Source organism: Hibiscus syriacus, unplaced genomic scaffold (assembly GCF_006381635.1).
Source record: "Hibiscus syriacus cultivar Baekdansim isolate YM2019G1 unplaced genomic scaffold, ASM638163v2 tig00116960_pilon, whole genome shotgun sequence".
Taxonomy (NCBI): domain Eukaryota; kingdom Viridiplantae; phylum Streptophyta; class Magnoliopsida; order Malvales; family Malvaceae; genus Hibiscus; species Hibiscus syriacus.
The window spans coordinates 566,708-591,322 of NW_024063486.1; positions in this window are offsets into that span (position 1 = coordinate 566,708).

Genomic DNA, 24,615 nt, shown 5'->3' on the forward strand with positions numbered 1-24,615 from the left:
AAACCTTTCTCCTGTAAACTATCCGTAGTTCCCCAGAACTGCGTCCGTAGGGCTTACCTTAAGCACACAACAAAAAGGAAGCCAACCTAAGGATAGGCTTTGGGGCATGTATCCTTAGGTCCATAGGGCTTACCCTAAGCACACGTCAAAAGGGAGCCAACCTAATGGAGAGTCACATTAGGTCCGTAATCATTGTTACCATATATCAGTGAAAACCAATAATCATATATCAATCATAGTCCATAAACCATCACCAATAAGTCGGTGTATCAATAAACAGTAAATCATAGATTTCAATGTACCATATTTCAAAACATATAAAATAATTATGTAGTACTTAGGGAACACACTAGAGAATCCTGGTATTTTTCAGAGCCATTTTGTAGTTATCAGTATGGATAACATGAAACTTGTGCAATTTGATCGGATTCCAAGAACAAGGTCCCATTGAAGAGAGTCAATCACTAATCGATCTAATCAAATATCTAAGGTTGATACTTTAGAATTCCGTTATGATTCATGTGCATCAAGAAAGTGTTCAGGAATCCTTTATATAGAATAATTCAAGTTTCATATTTACTGAGAGTGATTCCATTACCCAAACAATCAGGGGTATTCAATAATATACTTTGAATTCATAGGATTTCATCCCAATTGATCCAAATGGGGTATTCAGAATCTTTCCCTTCTATGTTACTTGCGTACTTAGACATGACCGAAGTGAGTTAAGATGAAAATGTAGAAAATAAGATTCAAGACATTTACAATTTATGTCGATCTATCGGATTATCAAACAACTCGAGTTATACAACTCTCAGACTATTGCATGTCGACAAGTCCATTCACTACCATTCCAGGGTATTCACTCTTTAATACTAACAATTCTTGTCCATTGATCACCTTAAGAATTATCACTGAATAGATCTTAAGGAGACAAACAAATATTCTATTGGTCTTTAGTTCATTTCCATGTTTTAACTATATAAAGAATTATCGACGTATTCGATTCTTGGTTCATAACTCATAGGGACCGTACATCATGCAAGTTCATTGGTGTTCCCAGACTCATCCAATCATTTACTAAATTTTTAGTCATTAAGGTTACTTAGTTCATTTAGTAGTCAAGTCCATTCCAGTTACTTCAGATTTTCCAGAGTAATTCAGACGTTCCGGAATTTCAGATACATATTGTACCTTCGTTCAGTTCGGTCTTCGTGGTTGATTTGTCCAACAAATATTCTAGAGTTTAGCTGTATACTTCCAAAATTATCATCGAGCCAAACTTGAGAAGACGAACACGTATTCAAGTAATATCTATGTCGTTCATGTACTAATTTATCATTAAGGTTGATTGGCTTACTTAAGTTATGTTCCATAACTTTTAAAGGTAGTCCAAAACCTATGCTTATTTGGATTCCTTAATTAATCCAAGACATTTACTTAGTATATGTCATAAGGGTATTTTGGTTATTTTTGTGTTCAGTTTATTCCAATCATTACAGAGATCAAGGATATCCACTCATTCCTAAGCTTGGTGATATTCTTGCATTGGCATTCTAAGGGTATTCTGGTCATTTTACAGATCCATTGTAGTCCAATAATTCATTCCGTCCAATCTTATTATTAAATTCAAACATATCATTTATGTCAGTCCCATCGAACTATTCTGACAGATCTGATGTATTTCAATTTTTTCCATCCATCTGATCTTATTATTTAATTCAAACGTATCATCTTTTCCAGACCTTTCTAATAATTCTGACAAAATAACACCCTTGATAATTTATTCTCAAATCATAGATTTCCAGGTTAAAAGTCTTTTCAATGTTACTAACGAATTATCAGGAATTTTCCATACAAAGGTAGGATCGAAATAATCAAATCAGTCATTTATCGGTTTAAGTACAAATTCTCAGGTTATTTTCCCATTCAGAGTCAACTTGGTCTATTTTTACCTTTTAAGGGCATTTTTTGTAATTTCTTAACCAAATAATTTTGATATTAACTCTTAACGAAAATAATTATAATTTAGAGATCATATGGTCAATTGTTTTCCCGAACATTCTCTTATCTTGAAATGATTCTTTAACAGACTTCTAGTATCTTGCACAAACCCTCTTAGGGTTAAAAACCGGTTATCCAAATTTTCCAAGCAAAACTAGCATTTCTTATGCACATCTATAAATTTATCAGATCAATATGCCTTTTCAGAGTTATTTATTAACATCCATGGACAATTCTTGTCATTTTACAACATAGGGGTATTTTCATAATTTTACCTAATCAAAATATTCTCATAATTTATCATCTAAGTACATTTAATGAGATAAATTATAATCTACATATCAATGGTTGATTCCTTTATCACTTAATTCCAGAACTTGTAATTTAATTCCAATTATCCTCCAATTTCTTATAATAGTCATCCGAGTCATATTTAGTTACTTACTTTCTACCGCATTCGTATCGAGTGTAGAAATTCATTAATTAACTCCACAAAAGTGACAAACATTATCTTATTCATGCATTTACCAATATCAACATGTTCCATAAAGCATAAAGAGGTAATAAAGTATTACCTCAATTTTTTTGCCATACTAATCGATCATAAAAAATTCATTCGAACGACCTCGATCTTTAATTTAACTTTTAATAATTCCTCAAATACATAAAAATAAACATTTCATAAAAAACGAGACTTAATTTTGAAAAACAGATCAAATAGGGTGATTATTCAGTGAAAACCAACTTACCGGGTTCGAATTTGGTGAAACGAACCCCAAAAACAGATTCAAAACATTGAAAAATGTTAGAATAAGTATACCCGATCAAAGTCAATAGTCGTTAAATGCCCGATCAATGCCAATCAATGTTCTGGTCAACGCTGGTTAACGCCAGTCAATAGTTTTACACAAATATCACCCTAACAGAAAATAAATACAAATTTAGCCACCTTCTAAAATATTTACAAAACTAACACCCGAGTTTTTTACACAAATATCACCCTGTGGCCAGATAATGCCCACTCTCGGGGGGTGGCGCGTGGGGCGCGTGAACAGTGACACGGTGTCTAAAAATTCCCATAAAAATTCCTAAAAATTATTTTAAGGCATTTTGAGACACTTACCAAGCTCGGTTCACAATTTTAAACGGCAGAGAGCTCGATTCTGAAACATTAAAAACTTTGACTTTCTCACCCCTCCATGAGCCGACGACGACGGAGAAACAGAGGACACCAGCGGACTCAGAATGATGCAAGGAACACGATAGTGCGGGAGGTGTCGAAAACAGATAGCCGGATCGACGTGAATCGACGAAAAACCAACAGAAATTGAGTTAAAACCGACAATACTTCCAACTGAAATTAACGTCGAACGACGATGATTCACGATGAAAGGTTTGAGGATTTTTGTTCATAGGTCGATAATGAACACGATGGTGGTTTTGGTTCGTCAAACAGACGTCGGACGGTGAGTAGATCGGAGTTGAAAGTCGTTGACCGGGGAGAGGAAATATGATAAATTTTCTGCAGAATACACGGGGAAGAGACTTATAACTGTCTCAAAAATAAAAATGGTTAAATTATGAGTTTAACCACTGAATTTTCTGCACTTTATAAAATGATCTGTCAACTTTGAAAATTTTCAATTTAATCCTCAATTTCCTTCCAAAAATACCAATTAAATTCACCACTTTATAATTTCTAAAATTTAGCCCCTAAATTGGAGTGTTATAATTCTCCCCTCCTTAAAAGAATCTTGTCCTCGAAATTCATTCATGTCACATAATTGTAGAAATGAAACTTCCATCCACTCTTTCATATCTTCAAGTAGGTTTTATAGAAATATGGATCCTCCACTAATCCTTAACCAGTTGAGTATACATTCTTATGAGAACTTTTCCTTATTTCAATAAAAGATTTTGAACGAAAATTTCCTTGAGTAATCAATTCATTCTTGGTTACGAGAATAGGCTCATAGATCAGTAGCATATCCCAATTTCATTTCTAAAGTCGGTTCAGAATTTCTCAGATAAGTAAATCTCACATGGCTCGTGTGATACTTTACATAATTTAGACAGACGTTACTGGTATTCCTTTATGCAAGTGTAGAGCCTTAACGGATAAAAACTTAGGTTTGCTCGTTACAGATAGGGACTCAACCTTAGAGTTCTGGCTCAAAGAAGTACGATTGTAGTCTAGGGGCATGTACTGATCAGACATCTTTTAGAAATTCGACCAATCAGTCTATCATGAAAATTTTTACTCAAAGCAAAGCTTTGATACCACTAAATGTAACCCCCTCAGACCGATGCAGATAACCCGATCCGACCTGGAGTGTCACATTAGGGCCATCGGAGTGACCCATTGTAAAAATAGTGGAAAAATTTAAAACTTTTATTAAACATGTAAACCAATAAAATGATTTATCAATATTAAAAAATAAATCAGATTTTCATACTCGTATATAAAACAAAATACAATTACATGCCCCCTAATTACATGTACCATACTCTGCAAACAACGCCAGAAGAACACCCTTACTGAAGTCGATAGATGCACTGGTACAATTCTTTTAACCTACAATTTTGAGTAATAGAGTGAGCTTCAGAAAGCTCAATAGTACAGAACTACCAGATGATGCTATAGAACATGCAGATAAATATAAAGCCATGTCATTTCCTATATTGAATCAGACGTATATAAAATTTTGGGATAATTTGGGGTTCCACTGATAATTCATCAAATAGAAGCCATGAAGATCTCAGTTCACATGAAACATTCATAGTATCACAATTTCAGGAAGTCGAATAGGATGTCTAGTCTGTTCCAACAGTACGATAAAATCATAATAGGTACAACAAATGAGTAATAGTTCAGTAAATCATCATAAAATCAAAATGAAGTTTAACTTTTAAAACTCGTAGTTTAAACCTTTCTCCTGTACACTATCCACAGTTCCCCAGAACTACGTCTATAGGGCTTACCTTAAGTACACAACAAAAAGGAAGCCAACCTAAGGATAGGCTTTGGGGCATGTATCCTTAGGTCCATAGGGCTTACCCTAAGCACACAACAAAAAGGAGCCAACCTAATGGAGAGTCACATTAGGTCCGTAATCATTGTTATCATACATCAGTGAAAACCAATAATCATATATCAATCATAGTCCATAAACCATCACTAGTAAGTCGGTGTATCAATAAACAGTAAATCATAGATTTCAATGTACCATATTTCAAAACAGATAAAATAATTATGTAGTACTTAGGGAACACACTAGAGAATCCTGGTATTTTCAGAGCTATTTTGTAGTTATCAGTATGGATAACATGAAACTTGTGCAATTTTATCGGATTCCAAGAACAAGGTCCTATTGAAGAGAGTCAATCACTAATCAATTTAATCAAATATCTAAGGTTGATACTTTAGAATTTCGTTATGATTCATGTGCATCAAGAAAGTGTTCAGAAATTCTTTATACAGAATAATTCAAGTTTCATATTTACTGAGAGTGATTCCATTACCCAAACAATCAGGGGTATTCAAGAATATACTTTGAATTCATAGGATTTTAGACCAATTGATCCAAATGGAGTATTAAGATTAGTTCCCTTTTGCGTTACTTGTGTGCTCAAACATGACCGAAGTGAGTTGAGATAAAAATGTAGAAACGAAGATTCAAGACATTTACAATTTATGTTGATCTACCAGATTATCAAATAACTCGAGTTATACAACTCTCAGACTATTGCATGTCGACAAGTCCATTCATTGCCCTTCCAGGGTATTCACTCTTTAATACTAACAATTCTTATCCATTGATCACCTTTAGAATTATCACTGAATAGATCTTAAGGAGACGAACAAATATTCTATTGGTCTTTATTTCATTTCTGTTTTCAACTATATCAAGAATTGTCGACGATTCGATTCTTGGTTCATAACTCATAGGGACCGTACATCATGCAAGTTCATTAGTGTTCCTAGACTCATCCAATAATTTACTAAATTTTTCAGTCATTAAGGTTGCTTAGTTCATTTAACAGTCAAGTCCATCCAGTTACTTCAGATTTTCCAGAGTAATTCAGACGTTCTTGAATTTCAGATATATATTGTACCTTCGTTCAGTTCGGTCTTCGTGGTTGATTTGTAGAACAAATATCCAATTCTTAGTACTGAATGCGGTCTAGAGTTTAGTTGTATACTTCCAAAATTATCATCGAGCCAAACTTGAGAAGACGAACACGCATTCAAGTAATATCTATGTCGTTCATGTACTAATTTATCATTAAGGTTGATCGGCTCACTTAAGTTGTGTTCTATAACTTTTAAAGGTAGTCCAAAACCTATGCTTATTTGGATTCCTTAATTAATCCAAGACATTTACTTAGTATAGGTCATAAGGGTATTTTGGTCATTTTGGTGTTCAATTTATTCCAATCATTATAGAGCTCAAGGATATCCACTCATTCTTGAGCTTGGTGATATTCTTGGTCATTTGCATTCTAAGGGTATTCTGGTCATTTTACAGATCCATTGTTGTCCAATAATTCATTTCGTCCGATCTTTTTATTAAATTAAAACTTATCATTTATGTCATTCCCATCGAACTATTTTGATAGATCTGATGTATTTCAATCCTTTCCATCCATCTTATCTTATTATTTAATTCAAACGTATCATCTTTTCCAGACCTTTCGAACAATTCTGACAAAAGAACTCCCTTGATAATTTATTCTCGAACCAGAGATTTTCAGGTTAAAAGTCGTTTCATATGTTACTAACGAATTATCTGGAATTTTCCATACAAAGGTAGGATCTAAACAATCAAATCAGTAATTTATCGGTTTAAGTACAAATTCTCAGGTTACTTTCCCATTCAGAGTCAACTCGGTCTATTTTTATCTTTCAAGGGCATTTTTGTTATTTATTAACCAAATAATTTCGATATTAACTCTTAACGAAAATAATTATAATTTATAGATCATATGGTCAATTGTTTTCCTGAACATTCTCTTATCTTTAAATGATTCCTTAACATACTTATAGTGTCTTGCACAAACCCTCTTGGGGTTAAAAATCCGTTATCCAAATTTTCCAAGAAAAACTATTATTTCTTATGCACATCTGTAAATTTATCAGATCAATATGCCTTTTTAGAGTTATTAATAAACTTCTAGGGATAATTCTTGTCATTTTACAATATAGGGGTATTTTCGTATTTTTATCTAATCAAAATATTCTCATAATTTATCATCTAAGTACCTTTAATGAGATAAATTATAATCTACATATCCATGGATGATTCCTTTATCACTTAATTCCAGAACTTGTAATTTAATTTTAATTGTCCTCCAATTTCTTATAATAGTCATCTGAGCCATATTCAGTTACTTACTTTCTACCGCATTCGTATCGAGTGTAGAACTTCATTAATTAACTCCACAAAAGTGACCAATATTATCTTATTCATGCATTTACCAATATCAACATGTTCCATAAAGCATAAAGAGGTAGTAAAGTATTACCTCGATTTTTGTGCCATACTGATCGATCATAAAAATTCCATTCGAACGCCCTCGATATTTAATTTAACTTTTAATAATTCCTCAAATACATAAAAAATAAACATTTCATAAAAAATGGGGCTTAATTCTAAAAAACGGATCGAATCGGGTGATTAATTAGTGAAAACTAACTTATTGGGATCGAACCGGATTCAGAACGGCGAAAAACTTCAGAATAGGTATACCCGATCAAAGTCAACAGCCTTTAAAAGCCAGGTCAATGCCGGTCAAAGTTATGGTCAACAGAGGTCAACGTCGGTCAACAGTCAACATTTTTACACAAATATCACCCTAAGAGAAATTAATTACAAATTTAGCCACCTTCTAAAATATTTACAAAACTAACACCCGAGTTTTTCTACACAAATATCACCCTATGGCCAAACGATGCCCACTCTCGGGGGGTTGAGCATGGGGTGCGTGAACAGTGACACGGTGTCGGAAAATTCCCAAAAAAAATCCTAAAAATTATTTTAAGGCATTTTGAGACACTTACCAAGCTCGGTTCACAATTTTGAACGGCGGAGAGCTCGATTCTGAAACATCGAAAACTTTGACTTTCTCACCCCTCCACGCGCCGATGACGACGGAGAAACGGAGGACATCAGCGGACTCGGAACGATGCAAGGAACACGATGGTGCGGGAGGTGTCGAAAAAAGATAGTCGGATCGACGTGAATCGACGAAAAACCAACGAAAATTGAGTTAAAACTGACAATACTTTCGACTGAAATTTACGACGAACGACGACGATTCACGACGAAAGGTTTGAGGATTTTTGTCCATCGGTCGACAACAAACACTATGGTGGTTTCGGTTTGTCAAACAGACGCCGGACGGTGAGTAGATCGGAGTTGAAAGTCGTTGATCGAAGAGAGGAAATATGAGAAATTTTTTGCAAAACACACAGGGAAGAGACTTATAATTGTCATAAAAATAAAAATGGTTAAATTATGAGTTTAACCTCTGAATTTCATGCACTTTATAAAACGGTCTATCAACCACTTTATAATTTCTAAAATGTAGCCCCTAAATTGGGGTATTACAAAACTGTATGAAATAAGCGCATTAAACAAAACCCAGTAAGTATAATCCATTACACAAAAACTGCTCTATTTTAGTAACATGAAAACATCTAAAAGAATACAACAACAAAAGCTTGCTTCTAAACTCCATACAGACCTAACATAGAGTAGCCATACAATGTAGCGTAACTAAACACAACAAGAAGTAAACCCAATTTGCAAAGTGCCAAACCCTAATTCCAAGCATAAGTCGTCCAACATTTCATGATATGCATCACCAAATTTCAATATTTTATCGATAAAATTTTAACGAAAATACGAAATTAAAATCAGAAGAAAAGAACACAATATTAAATTACTTCTAATTGATAAAACTGATTAAAGCCTAATAAAAAAGATAAATTGGAGTAACATGCCTCTGATTCTGTGTTTAACTTGGTCACATTGTAAAGCGCCACAACACACCGCTCCTCAGCACAACAGCTGCTGCTTTTACCGCCGCCATTGAGGAAGCAAACCATCACGATGCAAATTGAACATTGTTTTTTCTATTTCAAATTGAACAATTGCGAAGAAAAAAACCCAAACAAGAATCAAACACAACAACGGGAGAATAACATGCTTTATAAAGAAAATAACGAAAACCCAGAAAAGATTGGGGGAGGAAAGGAGACAAACCAAGCTTTGTGAATTCATCGAAAGCCAGAGCATCGACGTAGTAGTTTTCGTTGTAACGAACGGGGAAGATAGCATTGTTGAGCTTCTTTAATAGCATCACATTCTTGTCCCTCACACTATCGAGTGATATTGCTACTTCTCGACCAACCACCATTATTATTAACTCTCCAAGAAAAACAAAAGATTTGGGGAGGGATATAACAATGGCGTCAGAGGAAACGTAGGCTTTGAAATTTTGGGGGAAAACCATGCGTACGTGATGAAAATTATGGGGGGAAAATTAAAAGACGACTTTTAGAGATGACACACAATGAAAAGTGTACTCCATGTGTTTGCTAAATTTTTTGTATTATGACTATTAAATATGACACACATTATTGTAAGTCATAAATCGTTCAGATTTTAAGAAATATGACATTTTTTATGACACACGTTTTTTGCAAGTCATAAATTAGCGTGTGTCATTGTTCATGTGCCATTAAAGGTATATTTTCTTATAGTGTCAGTTTCTCATAAAATAAATTCTCTTCCTCATGGAAAATTTTTCTATAGACAACAAGTACACATAGAATGATGGTGACCAAGAGTCGAAGAGAACTCATGAAAAGGATCAAGGTGCCATCAAAATGTCCAAGAGAACTTCAACAATCAACAAGTAAACACTGATTACTTTAGAAAATTCAGTCCCTATATCATCATGGTTTACAAGCTAGCATTCTCTTTAGAAACCTACTACCGGTAAAAAAAGGAAGTTTTAAATAGATGTTTTCATATGGTATATTAAGCTTCATGATCTAATTTAGCTTTTGTTGTGTGACAAATCAAATCAAACAAACTTTGGTTTATTTTGAAAATAAAATTTTATCTTGATGTTTTCTAAGGGTACTTATTGTAACAAACATGGGTTTAATTATCTAGTCTAATTAGAAATCGCTCTTATTACCAGCCAATACATAGAGAAATGATGATGGGGCTTTAGTTAAGGGGAAACCATTGTCTCTACACCTTGAAATACTTTGAATATAAGGATGAACATAAGGAGTTGGTCCCTTGCTACCACATGAGCTACAAAATGCGACCAAATGTATCTTGTGCTATAGCAACAGTTACACCTTGACTTGCAATACATGATTGGGACCTTGTGATTTATTCTTCTAAATTAGCTTCTTCATTCCTTAACCATTTTTGGAATATGTAAAATATAATAAAACGATCATGTATAGAGGAAGAAAACATATTAATGCACTTGAAGTACAATTGGGTTACTTCACCAATTACAATAATTTATATAGGAATTGTAAGTGACTATTAGAACAATCAAAATTATTCATTACACCTTTTCATTATACATGGTCATAGGTATTAATCATGAATAGGTATATTCATTCATAATTAATAGTCACATGCATTCATCATAATAGGTTGATGAAAAGTTACACTTATTCATAGAATATTATGTTAAATTATAATAGTTACCACTCTACCTTAATTTGAATATTTTTTTCGTCATGCCAATATTTTCACGCATTCTTCAAAAATCATCAAACTTGAGAGGTTTCTTAAAAATGTATTCAACTAGATATGGAGTCTTTACAAACTTGATCTATACATCATTCTTAGCAATATTTTCTCTAATAAAATGATATCTAATATCAATATGTTTGCTTGAACTCCAAGAGATGCAACAATCCCTATGGAAAAAATAAGTGTTTTTTATATCGTCAATATCTCCGAAAAAATAACAATAAAAAATCCCATGACTTGAAAGTAATGAGACGATATCTAGAATAACCAAAAATCAATCATATCTTTTGGGTAGCAAAGGAGATTTCATGTAGGACTCACGACACCAACTGAAAATAGGATATCAGGTCTTATACAAGTCATGTGTCTCAAACTTTTGATGCTTCAAATAATGTAGTAGCAATCAGTGCAACCATAAACTATCATTGACAAGTAATAAAAATGGACACAACTAGTGCGTCGAGTAACGTTTCCACAAGAATTAGTTGCTATATTAAGAAATTGATGTAAAACAAAACATAAATCGTATATAATTGTTGTAAAGAACAATTTCGAGACAAGGTAAATGTAAACTAGATAAAAGTGAGAGAGACTGCAATACACGTAAATTAAGCAATAGATCGATTAGGAAAAAGATCATGAAATATCAAACCATTGCATGCGATTAACAATTCTATAGAAAATAGATGAATGTGTCAAGCATTACCCTAGCAGGTTATTTCTCTCTCGAAGTTTTCACCAACAACTTATAAAGAATATTTATATCTCTATATAACAAACTAAACAAGCTTGGTAAGAATGCAACGACAATCAGTCGATAAAAATCTCTTTATCATAAATGATGCTCTCACAGACACTGTTGGTACTCGTGATGTAGCTCATCTCTCGACGCATTACTAGGTATTTTATATCTATAAAAATAAGCCCAAAATAAAGTTCCAGCAACACAAATCCAATCACTAAAGCGAAGATAAATAAACATGCATTTCATCAAACATATATCAAACAAAATATTCAAGTTTAACAAATCATCCACAATAAAACATTCAACTTAAACAAGTATAGTTTCCCTCGTGGGTTCGAAATCAAAGTGCTAAGATTAAACACAATTGATCATCGACTACTGCTCTCACAACTTAGCTGCTCCATGCCTGAATGATGCTCTCTCCAATGGATATAAGCTTTCATGGTCACTGGTGGTAGAAGAAAATGAAAAAGAAGACTTGGAAAGTTAAGGTGTAGAAGATAAAATGGGTAAAAATGTGTGAAGGCTTGTCCCTCTTATGATCCTACAAGGTCAAAGCATCCACCAATAGAAAATTCATATTTTTCTTTAATTTCCAGTCTTTTAATAGTAGGAATGGACAACTGTTTGATTGTAGAATATTTCCTCTAACACCTGTTGACTCATCAAATGCTACAACAATGGATCTGGATGCACAATAATCATTCTTCTTGCTTCTTTTAACAATATCTGATAGCATTAAAAACTCACAGCATCAGTGCATATCATATAATAGCACTATCACAACAAAATATACCAAATTTAACCAAATATTCACCAACTCACTCTCAACATGCATATAATGAAAAATATACCAAAAAAACCTAAATATGATCATAAAATGCTAAAATAGAAGCTTAATCTAAGTAAAAAACTCTAAATAATAACTCTTTTAGAGAGTTATCACACCCCCAAACCAATGTGTTTGATTATCCTCAATCAAATACAATGCATGAAATGTAATAATGTTGAACTATGCTGCCAAGCCAAATCAATTTTAAAAACAAATTTTCATTTATAAGAATATTTGATTATTTCCACTGATGTGGTAGTATATGCTTATATTATATTACAAAAATGTAATGCCATCTTTGCTAGAATTAAGATCTATAGTGTGATGTAGTGTGCAACAAGGTATCCTCTCAATACTTAGCTAAATTGGAAAGAATTGATCCTGCTCACTTATTAATTATTTCAGTTTTGTAGCTACATCTTTCTCATTTCATTTGTTTGCTAGAACCAGTGTTAGGCACCTTGAACATTCTTTTTCTTTTTCCTTTTCTTGTTAGAGCCAATTTTAGGCACCCCTAGCATATTGGATTTTTTTTACACTAGAGGAAGTGTTAGGCACCTCTAATATTCAATAGGAGTTTGAATGTTTTCTAGATTATCTTTTAATGCTGTTAGGTTTATAGGTTTCAACAATTTCTAATGTCTTTAAGTATTGGAAGCATCCATTTATTATGTTAAATTTTCTATAAAATCCTAACATTAGCATGAATCTAACACATCCTCATATATTTCAAAGTTCAATTTTATCCTCATCAAACATCATAAAAAAGGCTTAAAATCATTAATTATGGTAGCTTCCTAACCTAATGCAGAGATAATAAAATAAAAAATAATACCTAATTCTAAACTAAATGCTTGTTGAATGATTATAAAAAACGAATAACACACACCCTTAAACCTAAAATGTGCATTGTCCTCAATTCTTGTAAACATAATCCAATCCAATACTAGGTATTTTATATCTCTACAAATAAGCTAAAAATGAAGTTCTAGCAACACCAATCCAATCACTAAAGAAAATCTAAATAAACATGCATTTCATCAAACATATATAAAAAATAATATCTAAGTTTAACAAATCATCCAAAATAAAACATCCAACTTAAACAAATAGATTTCCCTCTCTCAGGTTCAAAATCAAAGTGCTAAGATAAAACCCAATCAATCACCGATAACCGCTCTTAGGGCTGCAGATTCTCCACATCTGAATATTGCTATTCCCAATGGATTTAAGCTTTTATGGTCATCGGTGGTAGAAGAAAATGAAGCTATGAAAATTACGTTGTAAAATAAAACAAAGGTGAAAAGGAGTGAAGGTTTTTCCATTTTATAATCCTCTAAGGTCAAAGCATCCACTAATAGAAAATTTCCTATTTTTCTTTAATTTTCAATGAATTGACGGTTATCTGATTCTATAATATTTCCTCTAACTATCTGCTAACTTATCAAATGATTCATTAATGGATCTAGACGTACAACAATTCTCCTTCTCGCAGCTCACATCAATATCTGATAGCATAAAAAACTCGTAGCATTGTCACAGAAAAATATACCAAATTTAACCAAAAATTCACCAACTCGCTCCCAGAATGCATGTAATGCAAAATGTACTAAAAATAACCTAAATATGATCATAAAATGATAAAATACAACTTAAAATAAGTAAAAAAAAATGCTCTAAATAATAACTCTTTTAAGAGTTATCAACTTTCCATAAGACTTTTGAAAAGACTTGGATATTCCTTTGTTATATAGTCGAACTTTGACAAATTTACTCTACACATGATTACAATCAACATTTTAAATGTCTTCAATAATTCTTTTGCATAACCCTTTTGTGAGATGAATTTGTCACCCTCTGATTTTTCCACTTCTAGGCCCAAATAATAACACATTACACCCACATCAGTCATGTTGTACACATAACACATGCTTCATTAATTCTTCAATTAATTTAGAATTGCTACTTGTAAAAATAAATTTACCTACATAAATTCAAACTATCAAGATATATCCACCATCTTTTATTTTAATAAAAAGTGCGTGCTCATGAAGGCAATGATCAAAACCATTATCTTGAATACTCGTCAATGAGAATGTACCATGCATGAAGTGCTTGTTTCAAACCACATATTACCTTTTTCAGCCTTAGAAATTTTTCTTCTTGAACTTTGTCTTTGTATCCAATGAGTTGCTCAACACAAACTTATTTTTCTAAGAAACCATTAAGAAATGTTGATTTCACATCAAATTGATAGATTTTCCACTTCTTACGAGCCTACAAAGAAATAGTCAATCGAATGGTTTCAGTCTGACCAAATGGTGCAAATACTTCATCATAATAGATCCCACTCTTTTTTTATAGTATTTAAAAACATTTTTTGATTTGTATCTCACCACTTCTCTACTTGCATTCCTCTTTTTCTTGAAAATCCACTTGACCCCGATAGCTTTATAACCTTTTGGAAGTTTTGAAAACTCCCAAGTGTTTTTCTTCTCAATGGATTTTATTTCTTCATCCATTGCTAATCCCTATGTCTTGTCTTTCACAACATCCTCAAAGTTAAGTGGCTCACTATATACCATTAGCCAAAACATCATTAATATCTTCAGAGGAATGATACAAATCCCTAATACTTCTAAATTTTGCATGGTTTTAACTCAAGCTTTCTACAGAGGTTTCTTCATGGATCAGTTCAGGTGAAGATGGAGGAGCTATGTCCTATGGAGGGTTCACAGCTTGAAGTGGAGTCGCGACTTGTTCTTTTGCAAAATATAGAAAAAAACAATAAGATTATTCTTCTTCTGTCTCTTAATTCTAGCTTGCTTGTACCTAAACTCAACATAGCGACTTATAAGAATTCTTACATTGCTTGGATTGTACAACTTTTAGCCTTTGGAGTTTGAGTCATAGACAATAAAAACACATTTAGAACTCTGATCGTCAAGTTTTAATCAACATTGGTTGAGTGCATAGGCAATGCTTCCAAACACTCGCAAATGTCTTACACTTAATTTTCTGCTGCTCAATTCTTCTTGAGGTATTATAGTAATACAAGATACCCGACCACGTAAGATTATATGAGTAATCTAAGTACACATTAGATTCTAAAGTGAATCTAACAAACTAAACCCTAAACATGCATAATAAACAAAAACTAATTAAAATTAACAATAATCACATGATATGTAGCAACACTTATCATTAAACAAACATTATGCATCACAAGATAAATGTAAACATCACTATAAGGATAAAATAGTTTTTTCACATGCCAATATAGATTTAATATTAAAAACAGAAATTTAAACATACGAATATTCATTATTAAACCTTAACTAGACACATGTAAATTTTCAACTTAATCTGACATCATTCAAGGACCTAATTGGACATGCTCATCTAAGGACTAAAATGAAAACAATTCAAAACATACATATGAACAACAACCATTCAACACTTCCATTATGTAATTCAAAATCTTAAAGGGTGAAAGAAAAATATCATTTCGGTTTAATTAAAAATCAAATATTAATTCGAGAAATGTATTTTGGACCATTTTGAACTCATACAACATTCAAGGGTCAAACTAGTACTTAGAGTACACTTAAGACCTTTAATGAATCAAATTTAACCATTTGCAACAAGAAAAACACGAAAGGATCAATCTCTTTTCATAAGGGATTGATCATTTTAACTCTAGAACTGATGGATCGGTCCAGTTGGGGAGGGATCGATCCATTTCCTAAAGGTAAAAATCCTTTCTAGCAAGGGATCGATCTTTTTCCAAGAAATTACAAAAATTCATATGAACATGCAAGAACGAGCCACTAATCTTCCATACAATCACTCTTAAGGTCTATGAACATGCTTGGACATACTTGAATCACTTATAACATGTCAAAACACATACATAGCATGCTTTATAACATCATTTAACACATCATACATGAATCACGCATCCAAACTCAAGTATTGCATAAAAATTCAAATTCTACACACGTCGGCTAGTCATTTTGTGAATTATTGGTTATTTCATGATACTTACAAGCCTAACACATTATGGTCACTTAGTGTCAATTGTCTAAACACTCCAAACCCTTACTTAGGGCACATAACAACATTTTCTCACTTGAGGCACTAATGAACATAGAACATCATCTGAACAACAAATTTATTAATCAACATTCCATAATTTTATTATGAATTCAAGTAACCAAAAGTATCATTATACTTTCCATAACAAATTCAACATTGCATTATTCAATCTAACCCAACCTAGTTCCCCATATTACCTCAAAACTCAATATAGGGTCTATATATTTTTTATGGAAGTCATGTCTTGGATGATCACCACTGGATGCTCACTCCTCACCTCACAATCGACAACTATTTCTGTAACACACATAACCCGTATAATTATATCTATACAGATTATAGATGTCACCCGAATTTCTTAAAACCATTTCCACTTTTTCAAGTAATTTAAAATTTATTTTCTTAAAATGGTAATTGATATTATAAAAATATCATATCATATAAATTATGTTTCATTATAATGAATTTAATTCAAAAGATTTTTTTTATGAATAGTAAACAGTACCCGTGAACAATACCCGTGAAAAGTAACAATGCCGATGAACAGTAGGGGAATTGGATCCTCTATGGGGGGAATCGGTTCCCCTTTTACATACTGAAATTTGTTTTTTGCTAATTCATGGTTACTGTTCATTGCTACAGTATTTTCGAAAATACATATAAATTCATAAAATTCCATTTTGTTTCAAATTTTGTTCAACAAAGCCAATAAAACATAATAATTGCATGCCACTAATTAAGTCTACATTACATCTTAGGATGTCTTACTGATATAGAAATATACTTCATGATGTTTGATTTCGCTTTGTACACCTTATTCATTTACTGGCTTTTTACCTACGCGTAAAAATCATCACACGCTAAGTATATACTTAGTGAGGCAATTAAAACATTTAACAGTGCAATACAATTCATGCATGATTTTCAATGTCAAAAATCAATTTTCCATAAAATCATTTTACTAACATATCCAATATTTTACCATGATCAAAATAATATAAAATCTCTTACCATTTATCCCATAAGCTTGTAATCTTATTTTACCAACATACTTACCATTTAAATTCCATAAGCTCGTAAGCTTATTTTATCAATATATTTACCATTTGTTCCATAAGCTCTAAGCTTATTTTTACCAATATATTTACCATTTAATACCATAAGCTCATAAGCTTATTTTTTCAATATACTTGCCATTATTCCGTAAGCTCATAAGCTTATTTGCATGGTTACCATTTATTAACCATTAAACCAAAATCCATAGCCAATAGCCCAATATTAAACCTTGAGGACCCTGGGTATTCCAGTAAAATACATGCACCGTAGTGCTAAACCTACACTAAGCTTACGCCATAGTGCTAATCCGAACAATACACATAAGGTTGTGCCCACCACCTATACTAAGCTTACGATATAGGGCTAATCCAGACATAAACCTGCACTTAGTGTCCTTACACACTATAGTGTTAATATAAACCTGCAGCTGCTATACTCTATGGCATGCCAACTATACTCTGTCCCTCAATGACATATTTGGGCATATAGTCTATTTTATTCAATTCATCCATGGCAAAGTATATTATCAATATTTAACATTGGACAGTTCATACCTGAAAACATTCATGGTAAAATATCATAATTTCCATAATCAATGCATTATATTTTCAACCTTTGACATATTTAGAATATATCAAACATATAATAAATGACATAAATATCATGTCAACATAAACAATGTCGACTTATCGCAAGTCTTCCTGATGATCTATAAAACATCCATGTATAATTTCATGCATGTATAGCACTCACATTGACACTTTATATCTTTCAAAATATATGTCTCACTATTGTCCACAATAAGCTCTTTTATTATTTGATTTGCTTCGATCGCAAATCAATCATAATCTGTATAAATCACAAATTCATAATGATATACATGTTAGTATTGTACTTGTAGATGCTCGTTTTGTCTGGGGCTCTCATTCGAATTTTTACTCTATTATATATATATTGTGTGTCTTTAATTATGTAGAGATTGTTTACTTAATTATCTATGTAGTTATGCTTATGATCATGTATGTATGTATATATATATATATATATATATATATATATATATATATATGTGTGTGTGTTAAGAGAATTTAATTCACTAACCCAAGATTTTTTTATGTTTACAGGCCCGGATTACAAAAGATATTGTATTACATAAGGCTTGAAAAATTAGCACGGAACTCAACAAACGCAGCCCGGTTTTGGTAGCTAGCTCCCATGTGAGGCTCCAACACCTAAACGCTCCACGTGAAGGCGTTGTTCTGCTCCACGTCACTCGGTCACCAACTGTGCAGACCGAACAACATCCCATGACCATGCTCCACAACGCGCCAAGCACCCAACATCATCCAGCTCACACGTGAGGCCAACACAACCAACAATGCCCCAAGCTCATGCCAATACATGTCGGTCACCCATGAGAAGACCCATGCAACTACTGTCCATGCCTCCCCATGTGAAAAATCCAACAGCAGCCTTGAGCACCACGCCCGACAACATCGAGCAAACCAAGGATCGAATCACCAACAACTCTCACGGGGCTGTCACCCGTACCCATGCCTCCCACTGCATCAGCTCAGTTCCCCATTGTTTCCCGTGCCGTGCAAGTATGATTCCAAGAGAAGACCCATACTGGCACCATCGAAAAAACCAAAGAAAGCAATTAACAAGAGAGCTATCATCAAAAACAGTGTTCATCAACAACCATGGGGGGATTAAAAAAACATTTTTTGGAGCAGTACAGAGGGAAAGGGGAGTGAGGTTCACGGGAGCACAGAACCAAAAACCAATTGGAGGCTCGGTTCATGAACTAGAAACCAACACAAAAAAAACACACACAGAGAGGAGGTTTATCCGGTACTATTTTCGAACAGGGGATCCATTGTAACGAGGGGGAAATCGGTGAGCTAAAAAAGGAGAGATTTGTAAAACGTTTCCGGTTTTTTTGAGAAGCAATACCAACCAGGATATACATTTTAAGGTTTTCGATTTACTTTCCTAGTTCATTTTATTTTGTGTTCTTACTCCATGTTTTGAAACGATTTCAGCGTGAATACTGTATTACTTTATTCCATCTTTTTCTGTTTTTTAAAAGGATAATAATAATGAAAAACCATAGAACTCAGCCAAAAATATGAATGAAAGGAAATAGAAGAGTGTGAAGCATTTACCTTTGGTTGAGGAGTCTCGTCGGCCGTAGAACTTAGGGGTCGTAGCTCGTAGGTCAGGGCCTTTGGTCGTGTTAAGAATCGGTTTGGGGCTTCTAGGCACTCGGTTGTTAAGGTTGAACGAAAAAAGGTTGAGAGTTTGGAGAGTTTGGAGAGTTGAGGAGCGGCGTCTTGATGAGAGTGAGACGAGAGGAAGGGATGAGATAGGGAGAGGAGAGCATTGCGGCTGTGAGGAAGAAGAAAATAGATAAATGAGGGCTAGGTTTGGTTTAAGGTATGTTTTATATTAGCTTTTTAGGGATAATTTCTTTAAGGTCACTATACCTTTGCCGTTGATTTCTATTTTGGTCCCAATCGAGTCCTGTTTGTTTCGTAATTTGGACTTCATCTTTCATATACATTTTATTTTAGTCCTGAATGCTAGTGTATGCATTTTCTTTCGTTTGCACATTTGGTTTTCAAGTTTTTGCATGTTATATTTTAGTCCTTAAATTAATGTTTTCGTATTTCTAATTTCATCTCCATGTTTCACCCGAGTTCAATGTTTATCCTAAATGGTAATGTATTTAGTTTATGTTTGTTATACATTTGACTTGTAGTTTCTGCACGTTCTGTTTTAGTCCTTGAACATAGTTGTTTTGAATTATTCTTTGTTTGTACATTTGTTATGCGGTTTTGTAAATCTACATTTTGTTCCAGCATGTAATTGTGGATTTATTTCCTAGTTAGTCATGCATTTATTCGGTTTAGTTCATTTTAATCCATGAATAGAGTATCTTATTATTTTTAATATGATCTTTATAGTTTACGCGTGTTACATTTCAGTCCTCAGTTGTGTTGTTTTAAGCTTTTGTTACTTTGCATATGCATATCTTTTTCCCATTTTTCATTTTAGTCCTAGTGTCAGCTTCTTTAATGTTATGTTGTTTAGACATTAGGATTCTACAATTTTGTATATTTCTTTTCTGGTCCTATGAATGTTTAAGGTTTATTATAACTTTGGTCCTTCATGATTCGTTTCATTTTGGTTTCATTATTTATTATGTGTACTATTCACATGTTTATTTCAATTAATATTTTGTTTGTATCTTAGATAGTAAAGTTTGGTTTAGTATAATTTAGTCCTTATTTTAATAAGTACAATTATTTTCTAAAATTTGTAATTTGAGGATGTTAGGTATTTTGTATGTATGAGTCACATTTGTACATATTAAGGTATAGTTTATAATTTATAGTTATAAATATATTAACGGAATTTTTGTGTTAAAATGTCACATTGCATAATACTTTCAATAATAATGTTTGCTAAATTAATTTTTGCATGACATCATTTTTGTATGATTTGCATAATATCCTCAGGTGCATAACTCGACATTATTACATAATTTGACTAAGGGTAATATCCTTTTAGTTTAAAACGTTTTAAGTGGGTTATCTTAACTGATTAGATATCCGCTTTTAACGATTTTAAATTAAAAGTATATCCCATCAGTGACACCGAAGAAATTGATTTATCACTTTTAAAATTTGGGAACGGAAGAAAAAGAAATATTCGGCTATTTAAATTTATCGAGAAAAGATAGTTAGAACTTATCTAAGATCTGGTCTCAATATCTTTAAATAATCGAATATTCTTTATCTTGCTAAAAGATGGGTAATTTTAATTAACCTATTTTTTGTTGCTTTTGAATGTTGTAAATTTGTATGTTATTGTTTTTTCGGTGATCATAAATCAAATTAAAATTGAAGTTGTAAATTTCATTGCAAAGACATTAATTAATCGGTGAGGTACCGATCTAGGGCACTGTGGGGTGCTAATCCTTCCCCACGGGTAACCGACTCCCGAACTCATTTTCTGGTAACGTGGACCAAAATTTGTTATTTTAATTAAAATTACTTTTTATTTAAAATGACAAAATGTTTTTGGGTGCTCAATCACACCCTAATCAAAGATTGGTGGCGACTCTTCGAACTCAATTTTTTTATTTTATCGCAAAGGAATTTTCAAATTTTCGAAACGAGAGGTTTTCTAAAATCACATTGTTTTTAATTAAAAATCAACCATAAAGAGAATAATTAAAAATGACGTGGTTTTCAAATCTCGCTCTTCCCCACTTTAATAAAAATCGTTTCGACAGCTTGGCGACTCCGCTGGGGACTTTTTTTTAGAGAGTCAGGCCTATAGTCGATTAATTAATCGTCTTTGTAATTGAAAGTTATAAATTCGTTCTAATTTGGTTTTTGATCCCCTGTTTGGTTTTAATATCATTTGTTCATAATTTGGTTAACTAATAAATAGTTGTATTGATCTGTTTGTTAATGGTTTCAGATTTATTATGTGTTGAAAGAGGATTGATCTTTTGAGTGTTTTGTGATTTTTTGTTATTTTATTTTCGCTTTTCCTCATACACGACACAGTTGCATTTGCATAACATGAGCTAAAACCCCGCTCTGTCCTATTTAAGTAGGAGTGAGAGACTACTCCCTCGTGTGGTTTTCACCTCCGCATGAGTTCATGCCTTATGATCCTTGTGATGTTATTCACCTCCGCATGGACATAAGGAGGTGTGTTCCCTCGAAATTGAACTCGATCCCTAAAGCTTGTGATAGGCTAGGATTAAGGGTTCGGTAGCCTAAGAGGGCACCGGAAAGGATAATTCGAGAACCTATTTGTTTATAACCTAACCCAGCATATAGTAAACATAGAGCCTAAACTTAAGTCAAGCCTAACCCGAACATTAGGAGTCCCATGAGGAGGGTACACAAGGAAAAGTTTTTGAGTCATTTGTTTTCGATTTTTGAAACAAATGCATGAGAACTAGAAATCATGCGGTTAGGATTGTTTTCTCGAACAAGCATGCGAATTAGATATCATGCGGTTAGGACTTTTTGTGAATGACAAAGCATGAGGGTAGATATCGTGTTGGGTAGGATCTACTAAGCATGATTGGGTAGTCAGCATGTGAGGGTAGGTTTTATTTGTTACTATTCTCATCATTTTGTTGTTTATATTATGTGTACTAACCCATTGTTTATTTTATGTCTATTTTTTTGGATTTATTGCATTTTCATTTCATGTCATTCAAAGGTGTTAATTCTCAAATGATTGACTAATAAGAAGGCTGGTCATAATGAGGCAAGAAATTCTTAACCGTGTGTCAAAATCGGGTGATCCGGAGACATTCAAATGATCTATGTAGAAGGACATCCTATAAATGAATAAATTTGAACCTGATTGAAGAACGATTCACGAAGATAGACATCCGATGAATGAAGACATGTGAAACTGATTAAAGATTGATCCATGAAGAAATACATCCGATGAATGAAGTTTGAAGTTGATCGAAGACTTCTTTCAAAGGGGCGAAGGCTGAAGATGTTCCAGGAGATAGATGTAGTAATACCAAAGACGTGAAGACTACTTTGCACTGAAAGTGAATATGGTGATCCCAAGATTCAATTTAAGGACGTCCGACATCATCAAAGACGATAAAACACACCGACAATTTTGGAGGTGCAATGCCAGATTTCACGAAGAGTACAACTCAAGGAAATGAAGAAATGAAGAATCATAATTATATTTTGATTACATGGTGTAATGAATTCTTGTTGTCTAAATGAAGGTTATTCTATAGTTATCACTTTTGGAATTAACACCTTTTGCATTTGCATTTGCATTTTCATTCTTATAATGATTATTAATTCATTGTGCTATTGTTACTTTTGGGTCATTTTGATGTATTATGTGTACTAACTTGTTTTTATGTTGTTTTGTTTTCTCTTTGTCTGCATTGCATGATCATGACATAATCAAAAGGTGTTGATTTGTGGGTGTTCATCATAGTAAAAGGTTTTCATGATGGACAAAGGGTTTTGTGATCAAGCAAGCTATAACACAGTCAAGAAGTGGCATTATGAGAAAACTTCGAGAATGGTGGATAGCTATTCTGCAGCCAAAGATCGCATGGCTGAGGAAGAGAAAAAGGAGATAAGAGAGATAAAAGAGCAGATGTCCAGGATGATGGATAGGATAGATGCTTTGGCCAAAGAAAGTGGGACTTCTACAATAAGAAAGAAAGAGCTTGACGGAAGCAACCTTGAGGTGTCAAATATGCAAGAGACTACTTTAGAGCCTACTGATTCTATCCAGTATGAGAGGCCATACATAATCATTGTTCGTATCAACAAGCTGTTTGGAAACACCAAAAAAGTAGTGGCAACTACAGAAATTCAGAAGGATGAAAAGAAGCCATGCAGTCAGAACTCGGTGGTATTTGATAGTCTACTCCAGACATCGGGGGAAGTAAAACTTGAAACTGCAGTTCAACCCAAGCCGAAAGGTGGCTCTCGTTTTGATTCTATCCTAATATCATATAAGGAGTTGTATGATGCACTGTTAGAATCCCGAGAAGTAGCTCCGCATTATGTGAAGCCTTTACAACCTCCGTATCCAGAATGGTATGATGTAAATGTTCGTTGTGAATATCATGCCGAGGTTCAAGGATATTCCATTGAGAATTGCACTGCCTTAAAACGACGAGTCCAACATCTTCTGAATCAGGGAGTATTAGAATTTGAATTGAAAGGACAATACACTTCGGTAGCAGCTTATCCTATTGAGTCAGAGCCAAAGGTGTTCAAAGGTAAGGGTATCAGTGAGGACATCCAAGAAGAAGATAGTTTGCCAAGATATGAAGCTCAGATTTGTCATTTAAAGAGCGAGAATGATAGATTGAGTAGAGAGATGGAAGTTATGCGGGATAGTTTTCAAATGATCAGCCACGCCTTTAAATTTTCCGGCATAGGAAATATCCCAGAGGAGTGGATAACAGGGGTCGCTAAATTGAAGAATGATGTTGAACAGTGGAGAAAAAATTGCAAGGTGCATGAAGGCCGCGCGGATAAGTTTTCTTATGATTTACA